Source organism: Prionailurus viverrinus, chromosome B1 (genome assembly GCF_022837055.1).
Source record: "Prionailurus viverrinus isolate Anna chromosome B1, UM_Priviv_1.0, whole genome shotgun sequence".
NCBI lineage: Eukaryota > Metazoa > Chordata > Mammalia > Carnivora > Felidae > Prionailurus > Prionailurus viverrinus.
In genome coordinates, this window is record NC_062564.1 from 87,081,897 (window position 1) to 87,094,143 (window position 12,247).

Here is a 12,247-nt window from a genome sequence, read left to right on the forward strand (position 1 = left end):
TTAAGCTTTGTTTCTAGGGAACATCACCTCAGATAATTGGTACTGGATGTGGTCCTTGGAAGCAGACCCCAAAAATCAGATTCTGAAACTGTCACACTTCTGCTAGATGGCAACAAGGACCTCAATTGTGGTAAGTGGAAGACTGCTAGTTCCTGGCATTCTATAGCAACATAATTGCGGAGATTTTCACCTATGGTAAAATAAAGCAAGTCAATCCAATAAAGCAAGTCAAATGGATTTTTTGGTCTCCCAGTGCATATAAATTATGAGGTGCATGCTATATTCACTCCCAGTGCATATAAATTATGTTTATTAAGTCTATTAAATGTACAATAGCATCATGTCTATAAAAAAAACAACATACATACCTAATTTAAAAATGTTTTTTGGGGCACCATCTGGCTCAGTTGGTAGAGCACCTGACTCTTGATCTCGGGGTTGTGAGTTCAAGCCCCATGTTGGGAGTGGAGCCTACTTTTTTTTTTTTTTAATTTTTTTTTTAACGTTTATTTATTTTTGAGACAGAGAGAGACAGAGCATGAACAGGGGAGGGGCAGAGAGAGAGGGAGACACAGAATCTGAAACAGGCTGCAGGTTCTGAGCGGTCAGCACAGAGCCTGACGCGGGGCTCGAACTCACGGACAGTGAGATCATGACCTGAGCCAAAGTCGGACGCTTAACGACCAAGCCACCCAGGCGCCCCATGGGAGTGGAGCCTACTTAAAAAAAATACTTTTTGCTTAAAAAATGCTAATCATCACCTGAGCTTTCAGTAAGTAGTAATCACTGATCACAGATCACCGTAACAAATATAGTAATAGTAAAAAAGTTTGCAATATTGTGAGAATTACCAGTATGTGATACAGACTCACAAAAATGAGCAATGCTGTTAAAAAAAAATGGCCACAAAAGACTTGCTCCATGCAGGGTTGCCACAAACCTTCAATTTGTAAAAAGCGTGATACCCACGAAGCACAACAAAATGAGGTATGCCTTTAAGTAGAAGGTGATCTACCGCTGGCTTAACGCCTCTGGAATTTGAGAAGTACAAAGAAACAGTAGCTATAAGGACTTCATCATTGCTATATGATGTTTAAGTCTCAGATAAGGATGGTACCTTGGGTTTGTTTGGAATTTGTCAACTCTGCATTAGCCTCATAAGCCTGAGGACTACGGCACAATTGAGGGGTGCTGTTCTACTAAACATTTTATAAGATAAAGCAGAAACTCTACCCAGTGCCACACTTATGACTTCAAAATACGCACAAAAATGCATTCTTCTCTGCTGTTTTGCTTAGGATGATTTCTGCTGCAAATAACAGAAACCAACTCAAAATGGGTTAAACAACAAAGATAGGTTTTTTTGTGTGTGGGGGTGGGGGTGGGGGTAGGTGGGTAGGTTGTTGTTGTTTTTTATTTATTTTTTTTTAAATTTTTTTATTAAAACAAATTTTTTTAACGTTTATTTATTTTTGTGACAGAGAGAGACAGAGCATGAACAGGGGAGGAGCAGAGAGAGAGGGAGACACGGAATCTGAAACAGTCTCCAGGCTCTGAGCTGTCAGCACAGAGCCCGACGCGGGGCTCGAACTTACGGACCGCGAGATCATGACCTGAGCTGAAGTCGGACGCTTAACCGACCAAGCCACCCAGGCGCCCCTGTTGTTTTTTAAGTAGGCTTCACATCCAGTGTTGGAGCCCAATGCCCTGAGATCAAGACCTGAGCTGAGATCAAGAGTCAAATGCTTAACTGGCTAAGCCACCCAGGCACCCCAAACATGGTTTTTATCTAACTAGATACTGGGGGGTTGAGCTGCTCCAAGGTTGGTTTATTTCATGGCTCAGTCGTCAAGTACCAGGTTGTTTCTATTTTTCCACTCTACTGTCAAGAATGTTTTGGCTTTATCCTTGGTAGGCTTTTCTCATATTCACAGGATGAATCACCACAATTCAGACACAGTAATGGCCACCAGAAGTCTTTCAAAAAGAAGAATTTCCTCATCTTAAAAAAAAATAATTTAAATGTATATATATTTTTTCTTTTTAACATTTTCTTGTGGAAAATTGCAAACAAAAGTAGTGAGAACAGTATAAGGGAAACTTCATGTGCCCCACATCCCAATTACCAATTATCTACTGTCTGCAAATCCTGTATTTATAGTCCTACCCACTTATCTTCCACCGCTGCCACTGCCTATATGTAAAATAATAATGATGATAACAATAACAATTCTTTGGTATTACTAATTATCTTAGTCAGTGACCAGATTGCTTCAACTACCTCAAAAGGGTTTTCCCCCCTTCAGTTTGTTCTTTGAATTAGAATCCAATTAAAGTCCACAAATTGCAGTTGGTCAATATATGCTTAAGTTCCTTCTACTCTAGGTTCCTCCTCCATCTGTCTTTTGTTTTTCTTTGCTTTTCTTTGAAATTTTTTTTAAGTTTATTGTTTTTTAGTAATCTCTACACCCATTGTGTGGCTCAAACTCACCACTCCAGGATCAAAAGTCTCACACTGTTCCGACTGAGCCAGCCAGACGCCCCATGACTGATTGTTTTTGTGATGTTAGAAGTCACTGATTCATTATTTCATTAGGAGTTGTAAAACAGTGATATAATTTTATCATTGTTTATTAGCGGGACTGTTTTTATAAAGGGGAAATTCTTTCACCAACTGTTTGATTACACTGAGATACAGTTCATATAGGAAAGATAGAATAAGTAATTGGATCTTTCTTTGTATTTCTAGCTTTCAAAACAATTAGATGGCTTGCTAGCATCCTCCATAAGGGACTAATAAATTGTTTTAGTATTGTTATGAACTCAGCAATTTAAACATAATTTATGTACTTCAATCAATTGCAGTTATTCTTATTAATGCTTAAATTTCCAGTCATTGACATATGGGAGATTCTTCAAGTGGGCTTCTGAGTTCTTTTGACTCAACCCTAATAGTCTTGGAAAGCTTCCTTGCTTTCTGGTGTGATAAGAGGTAAATATCCTACCACAGACCTGGATTCAGCTATTTCTTTAAGGAGCCTTGCTTCTATTTAATGTGATTGTCTATTTAAGGATTTAAGTAGTCAACTGCAGTCTCTTTCATTGCCACTGGGTTGGTCATCGAATCTAGGCCTTTATACAGAGCTAAGAAGTACTTTTTTTTTTTTTATATAAAATACATGGTGAATTCATACTGATACTTCCAATTCAAAGTTAGGATCACAGGGTTTTTATTTAATCTGATTGATCTTCTATTCCACTCCAAAAATTTCCATCTCAAAAACACCAACATAATTACTCAAGTGATTTATCCCACAACACACAAACTGCAGTCTGAAAATAACAAATACTGTCATTAACAATGTAATTAATAAAAACACCTCAGGATTTATTTTTGGAGTACTTATATATATGTATGTATGTATGTCTATACATATATATACACAGTTGAATTACTGTGATTTAAAGTCACTTGGAATTGTTCCTCTCTGTGCAATTATACCACAACTCAAATCACTTTCCTATTATTTTTGAAAGATTGCCTTTTTAAACTATTTCAAATTTCTTTTTTTTTTAATTTTTTTTAACATTTACTTATTTTTTGAGAGAGAGAGAGAGAGTGAGCATGAGGGGGGAGAGGCAGAGAGAGGCAGACAGGGGATCCGAAGCAGGCTCAGTGCTGTAAGCACAGAGCCCAAGGCCAGGCTGGAACTCACCACCTGTGAGATCATGACCTGAGCTGAGAACAAGAGTCGACCACTTAATCGACTGAGCCACCCAGGCACCCCTAAAATTTAGTAGTTATTTAAACCAACCTTTTCAAGCAGCAACTATCAAGTCTAAAAGCAACTTGTATTTTTTTATTAACATTTCTTAGACTTTAGCAACCACTGTAATGAAAGTTTAATAATGTATTTCATAAACAGTATTTTTATTATTAGACCATTTGCTGATTTTAATAAAACTAAAAATATGCCTTAAAAAAGTCAAAGTGGGATAGGGTGTGGGGCTTAGAATGTGAAACCAATTGCAAAAGGTAAAAAATGACAGCAGAATTAGATAACTAAATTTTCTTTGATGAAGACAGGAATATAAATGAGGACCAAGGGGCTCCTGCGTGGCTCAGGTGTCTGACTCTTGATTTTGGCTCAGGTCTTAATCTCATGGTTCGTGAGTTTGAGCCCCACATCAGGCTCCACACTAACAGTGTGGAGGCTGGGTGGAATTCTCTCTCTCTCTCTGCCCCTCCCCTGATCGCACTTTCTTTCTCTCTCTCTCTCAAAATAAATAAACTTAAAAAAAAAAAAAAGATGAGGACTAAATTTAGAAAAACACAACACATGTTTTAGTCAATGACAGGCCCTTGAAATTTAAATATTACTTTCACTTTTGAAAGTAATGTATGGAGCAGTCTTGAACAATGGATCTGAGATAACTACTCTGTTCATTTTTTTTTTTTTAATGTGAATTTTCTAATACAGTGTAATCCACAGCCAGCTTTTGAGTCGAAGCTGGATTCAGGGCAGATTAGTTTCTGAATGTGTTAGTAATTTCTGTGCCAAGTATTCGTCCTGTCAGATAACATCTGTTGACCAGAAGCAACACTGTCCGTTATAATAAAGCACAATATACAATGTTTTTCCTCAGTGAAAAATCTCTCTAAAGAAATTTCTAGAAATAAATTTATTTTACTTAACTTTTAGGTAATTTTTTAGTGGATAAATGGGAGGAATTTAACCAGTTAAATGTTATTTGAATTTTTCACATGGATATTTAATTTTAAATAATCATTGCCCAAATTAATGATTAAACTAATATAAAAACTTACCTTTTGTTTTCTGAGATTATTTCTTATGATTACTGATTTCTGGGGGAGGGGAAGAAAATGAAGAGAATTACCTTTTTCCTTTATCAAGTGATGTGACAATGAAAACACTGTGGGCATTATTACTCCCCTTTAAGGATGGCGATCCCTTCTCCCATATCAGAAATGCTTTCCTTCGGGGGGCACCTGGGTAGCTCAGTGGGTTAAGTGTCCGACTTCAGCTCAGGTCATGATCTCATAGTTTGTGAGTTCGAGCCCCGTATCCGGCTCTATGCTGACAACTTAGAGCCTGGAGCCTGTTTCGAATTCTGTGTCTTCCTCTCTCTCTCCTCCTCCCCATGCTCTCTCTCTCTCTCTCCTTCAAAAATAAATAAAAACATTAAAAAAAAGAAATGCTTTCCTTCAGAACTGGGGAAAGAACTTCCTTTGGAGTGAAAGATCTGTAGACTGTGGTTATACTGATTATGTTTCAAGCAGAAACCAAATAGAATGACCAATTAAACTGATTTTTAAAATTCATTTTTAGATTAGATGATGATTGAATTAATCATGTAGTGATTTTATTCTATTTTTAAGATATTTAGGGGGCATCTGGGTGGCTCAATCAGCTATGTGTTCGACTCCTGATTTTAGCTCAGGTCATGATCTCACAGTAGTGAGTTTGAGCCCTGCATTGGGCTCCATGCTGGTAGCACAGAGCCTGCTTGGGATTCTCTCGCTCTCGCTCTCTCTGCCCCTTCCCTGCTCATGCACGCTCTCGCTCTCTCTCTGCCTCTCTGTCTCTCTCTCAAAATAAATCAATAAGCTTAAAAAAAAGATATTTAGAACTGCAGATTTTACAAAGGCACCACCCAGTTATTTTACTCATATAAAACTTTCAATAAGGAAAATGTAACATTTTTAAAAAGAATTCAAATAGTAGAAAGTTTTCTGGAACTAAGCTCTTTTGAATTCACCACCGTGGTCCCTCTTACTTCTCTCCATCCCCAGACCCTCTCCAATCTGTTACTGTACCTCAGTTCCTCACACTGTGGCCGTCTAGGGAGTCTCCCTACCATTCAATTTACAGAGTTATTCTTCTAAAATGGTAAGTTGAGCATGTTACCTCTCAGTTTGAAACTTCACTAGCCCACCATTATCCAACTGACATTTAAAATTGTTATGACTTTACAGTCAAAATTCTTACTCTATAGTATAACATCTGAGGCCCTCCACAGACCACACCTGTTCCACCTCTCTCCATTCTTATTTTCTGTTCTTACTCCTATTTTCCTGCGGTCTCCAGCCACCTTCCCTCACCCATGATCCAAACAGCCTACATGATTTAACAGCATCCTTACTTGAACTTGCCATCCTGTTTATGCCTCACAGATTTGTACATATAGTTCACCCCATGTGGAAGGGCACTCCCAATCCCTCAACTGGCTCAACTGCTCTCTAATCACCCAGCTCCAACTTCATCTGCTTTGCAACGCCTTTCCTCACTGGACTGAGCTGAATCTTTCACATCTTTCTTTGGTCATTCTGTACCTTCTCTATTATTGGATTTATTCTGTTTTTCAATCATTTGTTTACATTTTAGAATCTCCAAGCAAAATGGAAGTTGTCTGAGAAGAAACACCATATTAGGGCCCTCAATAAATGTTTGTTGAATGAAATTATGAGGTTCAGAGAGTTATGGTCCTGTGTATAGTATCGACCTCTATGAACTGCTGCTCTTTGGCCATTTTGACCTACGATAATGGCGATTTCATAAATATATTCCAAGAGGCAAACCCTGAGAAAAATTCAGATTGTTAATTTCCCTAAAATAGTAATAGCTTATAATGTAAACACAGAATTTTCTCAGGTTGTATGGAAACCCAAGTGAAGATATTCCCACATATAAATGTGTTTTTTCCCATAAAGATATCAGCCCATATACTTCTCCTCATAGTACAAAGCCTACTTGTTATTCTGGATGGAATTTTCATTCCATTTGTATTTTTCCCCCCTCAAGAATTACATACATACACATCTTGCTCAGGTCTCTATGTAGACCGTTTCCCATCATATCTTTGTTAATAGTTTAGAGAGAAGAATGTAGCATTTTGGTTCAACAGTGCTCTGGGAAGCCTTTTCAGCTTCAGAACAAGCATCACCACATTAATCAATTTACATGAGAACTGTAGCTGCAGGCAGATTCCAGTGCAATTACTTGTGCCACCTCACATTATTTTAGCTTCACTGTTCCTGAAGAGATTGCTTCCCAAGTATTTAAACATGACTCTTCATGACAGTGACTGGCTTTCTCCTAGGCCTAGCGCTGAACGGAAATATCCAGTGTCTTCCTGAAAATATAGTATTCCTTAAAAATCATTCAAAAATCGGGGCGCCTGGGTGGCTCAGTCGGTTGAGCGGCCGACTTCGGCTCAGGTCACGATCTCGCGGTCTGTGAGTTCGAGCCCCGTGTTGGGCTCCATTCTGACAGCTCGGAGCCTGGGGCCTGTTTCCGATTCTGTGTCTCCCTCTCTCTGACCCTCCCCCGTTCATGCTCTGTCTCTCTCTGTCTCAAAAATAAATAGACGTTAAAAAAAAAAAATTTTTTTTTTAAATCATTCAAAAATCAAGTTAACATAATGAAACTGACACGAGAGCTTATATAAGTTCTTGCACAGACATTTCTTGTCCAATGATAACTCACTTCAAAAGATTTATCCATGAATACAGCAGCAATGAAGCAGGGTTCCCAGCACCATCTTAACTCTTTTTTACCTGTTGGCTATTTTGGTTACAGTAATATTTTCTGCTTCTCCCTAAAGTCAATTTCCTGTTTCCTCATAGCTCAGTATTGAAATTGGAAGCAAAATTTCTCATATTCCCGTCTGTGCACACAGTTGGCCATCATCTGGACTGTGTGGAATATCGTCGTGGGGATGAGTCAAATCCCCATTGTTTGCAGTCTAATATAAAAAAAAATGGCTTGGGGCGCCTGGGGGGCTCAGTCGGTTAAGCGTCTGTCTTCGACTCAGGTCAGGATCTCACGATCTGTGAGTTCAGGCCCCGTGTCAGGCTCTGTGCTGACAGTTCAGAGCCTGGAGCCTGCTTCAGATTCTGTGTCTCCTTCTCTCTCTGCCCTTCCCCCACTTGTGCTCTGTCTCTCTCTCTCTCTCCCTCAAAAATAAATAAAGTGTAAAACAAAAAAATGGCTAAAAATATATGGTTAAAACATGAAGAAAGTTGTGGTGGAACTTACTCTACTAGATATAAAGACCTATAAAGCTATAGCGAGTAAAATGGTTAGGTGAATGGATGAACAAATGGCTATTGAAAGAGAAGAGGGAGCTGAGAAACAAGTCTACATACACATGGAAAGAAAAATTACTACTGATTAGAAATCATTGAGGAAATGATGACTTCTTTAGTAAGTGGTGTAGGGATTATTGAGTATCCAAATGGAAAAACAACATCAGCCCATTACCTCACAATATACAACCCCAAATTTCCAAATGGATTAACAATTTTAAAGCGAAAAGAAAACACTTAAAATTGTGGAAGAAAGTATTTTTTTGACTTTAGAATGGGGAAGGGTAACTCAGACACAAAATTATAAAACAGAATAAAAAGATTAGTTGTTTAATTTGATTACATTAATATGAAAACTTCTAAACAACAAAAGTGACTATGATGGAAATGAAAAGATAAACTACAAAATATAAAGCCAACAAAGTATAAGAATCTAGAATATTTGAAGAATTTCTACCTATGAATAAAAAACAGAGAAACATCTTAAGCAGAAATTCACAAAGGGCAAGAAGTCATAGAAGAGTGGCACCTGTCTGGCTCATTCGGTACAGCATGTCACTCTTGATCATGAGTTCAACCCCGCGTTGGGCTTAAAAAAAAAAAAAAAAAAAAAAGTGCCTTAGTGCCTTCATTTAAGAAAAAGAATTCATAGAAGAAAGATGAATAGCTAATAAATATGTGAAAAGATCCTCACCTTCACTGGTAACCAATGAAATGCAAACAAAAACAACAATATGCAAAGCATTTATACCTATCAGACTTGAAAAAAATTAAAAAATCTAATACCAAGCCATGTGCTTGTGTATATTCAAAGCTTATTGGTAGATTGTTTGGAAAAGAATTTGACAGTATTTAGTAAAGATGAAGATCCTCATACTCTATGACCCAACAATCCCATTTCTAAGTGTATATCCTGTGGAAACTCCCACATGTGCTCAAGCTAATATGTACCAGAATGACCATAGAAACACTGTAATAGTGAAAAAATTGGAAATAGCCTAAATGAATATCAGTAAAAAATGAAAAAAGAGGGGTGCCTGGCTAGCTCAGTCAGTGGAGCATGCGATTCTTGATTTCAGGGTTGTGAGTTTAGGCCCCATGTTGGGCCTAGAGCTTACTTTAAAAAATAAAACATAGGGGTCCCTGGGTGGCTCAGTTGGTTAAGCATCTGACTTTGCCCCAGGTCATGATCTCACTGTTTGTGGGTTTGAGCCCCACGTCAGGCTCTGTGTTGACAGCTTAGAGCCTGCTTCAGATTCTGTGTCTCCCTCTCTCTCTGCTCCTCCCCCACTTGTGCTCTGTCTCTCTCTCTCTCTCTCTCTCTCTCAAAAATAAATAAAAACATTTTTAAAAATTAAAACATAAAAAAGTAAAAATACATTAAAAAAGAAAATGAAAAAATATTTTATGCTTTGTTGATACAATTTTATTCTGAAAAATTGAGATTCTGTGTAGATATTAAAATTAATCTGAGTCCCTTATTTACTTTTCTAGGAAAGCAACTTGTTTATAAAGGGGAATACTGCTACCTATTATATACATTATATATCAATTATATAGTCAGATTAACAAGAAAAAATTTGTTTTACATTATCAATCAGGTGATAGTTCATTAAATATAACAAAGCTACTGAGCAAAATCAGCCTCCTCTGCAAACATAATTTATAATTTAAAGTGAACAAACAGTTTTCTACAGCACACATTCTAACAAAATAATTACCTATTAAAATAAAACTTTAAATGTTATAGGAAAGATGGGTTTTTTTTTTGCCATTGTTTCAGTATACAAACTTAGAGAAGCAATTTTCTGTTGACAAGATAGAAAAAATACATAGATTTCTTTAATTTTTCGGTAACTGATATGCAAATATAATATTCACCTTTACATTTCTTTCTAAAAACAAGATAATTGTGCTTTTAGGAAGGAACTAGAACTACATATATCAACATGGATCTCAAAGATATAATGTTGAGTAGAAAATGCAAGTGACATGTAGTGTATGATACCATATGCTTAAAAAGAAGAAAAACCTTGTTATTCATAGACAGCCGTGTATAAAAGTATAAATATATGCAGGGACATGATGCATACAATTTTAGAAGAGTGGTTACCTCTGAAGAAGGAGAGGAATGAAATAGGGGAAAGACACATAGGAGAATTTTATATTTTTATTGCTTTATTTCTTTAGTTTATTTTTTAAGTAAGCTCCATGCCCAATGTGGGGCTTGAACTCACAACCCTGAAGTCAAGAGTCACATGCTCTACTGACTGAGCCAGCCAGGCACCCCTGCTTTACTTCTTTAAAAAGATGTAAAATAAAAATGGCAAAATGTTCTACTTCAAAGCAGGATTGTGGGTAGATGTGTATTCATTATACCATTCTCTATCCTTTTTTGTATGTTTGAAATATTTTGAAATTAAAGTGTTAGATAAAAGCGAGAAAACCTCACTCTTTTATGTTCATGTACTTTATCCTCCTTTTCAAAAGCTGGAATATTAGCTAACTGGCCCTTCTGCAGCAGAAAAAAGCATACATCTGGCATTCAACACTACCATGAACTTGGAAGGCTAGGTTTTAATCTTCTTCAGGACCAAACTGTGTGGCCTTGAACAAATCATACATTCTCCCTGGACCTTGGTTTCCTACCTTGTTAAATGAGAAGATTGAACTAGAATGTCTTCTAACTTTCCTCTGACTCCCAAGAGTTGAGATCACCGTACCTGTGAGAATGGACGGAAGAAAGAATCCTTAATGTCATGAGGGATGTATTCTGAAGCTATATGGCTGCCAGGTGGCTAAAAACTCATAGGCAGGTCCTGTCTTAAAGGCAGACGCTGCATCTGATCCAAGAACTCTGTAATGCTACGGGTCCATGAGTCCTACTGAAAAGTAAGTGCATCATGGACTAAATGTCTGAGGAATTTTGACCATTCCCTGCCCCTTGCCTTACAGTTAATAATTACTGTGTTTTCCTCTGGACTTGTCACAGCTCTTCTTCCATAAACGGTCAGCACAGAGCCCAACACAGGGCTCGAGCCTACAAACCGCGAGATCCTGACCTGAGACAAAGTCAGATGCTTAACCAACTGAGCCACCCAGGCACCCCTAACTTCTTCTAGTACTTTAAACCTTCCTCAAAGCTAACCACTCACTGCACTGACTTCAGTTGTAATTTTAGTTTTAAAGGAGCATGGATATATCTAACATAGAAAAGAAATACAGCAATGAGAATTCATTCAGTTACCATGAGAATGAGATTCACTACCTCTGGAAATCTTAGGACTTAGTGAAAGTCATAGAATTCTTTTCCGCCTCCAGAAAAGAAATACACAGGCTGCGCAAATAAATGGCATTTTCAGGAAGGTGTTTCTGGTTCCCTACTGCATCCTCCACACTTGACAAAGGTGAAACCAGCTACCATCTCCCTCAGTCACTACAGACTTGGAAGCAGAGCAGCAGGTAACAGCCAAAGTGTCCTCCATGGCCAGAAAATGCAGAACAGAAGTTGCCCTTTCACCTCCTATAGACTGATGGGACATAGGAGGTCAGAGAGGGTCCCAGTGCGTTCCCAGATACAAGTGATGAATCATGTCTAATTATGATGGATAGGTAGAAGAGTGATAGTCTCCCCCCACGCACCTGCTTCGGGATATTAAAAATTAGACATTGCTTGCTTTTTCTTCCCCCTTTGGCAAGTTTTGATTAAAAATTCCTTTCCTCTGAATGGTTTGAAAATACTTGATTTTCTGCCAGGGATTTTCTTGAAGTAATATCCTGCTTTAGTTTCAGAAATGTAAAATGTGGGTTAGAGATTAAGAAAGATCTCCCTGACTTTAGGACAAATAATACTTATAAAAGGCCCTGTCTAAAGTAGTCCAAGAAAAGTACAGGCTGTCTTTTATGATTGGTCAAAAAGATTGGACGGAAAACTAAAAATCTGTTGCTTGATTGGATGGTAAAAGCTTCCAGCTCCGTTTTGAGGTTGCTCAGCCTGTAGGGCCAAATACCGTCCTATGATTCCCTTCTGGGATCTTGTTCCAGGTTCTATGAGTAGCTGAGTGATCAAAGACCGGTGATCAAAGACTGCATCTGCATTTCTCTGCCAAATGGAAATTTAAGAACAAACCTTCTCAT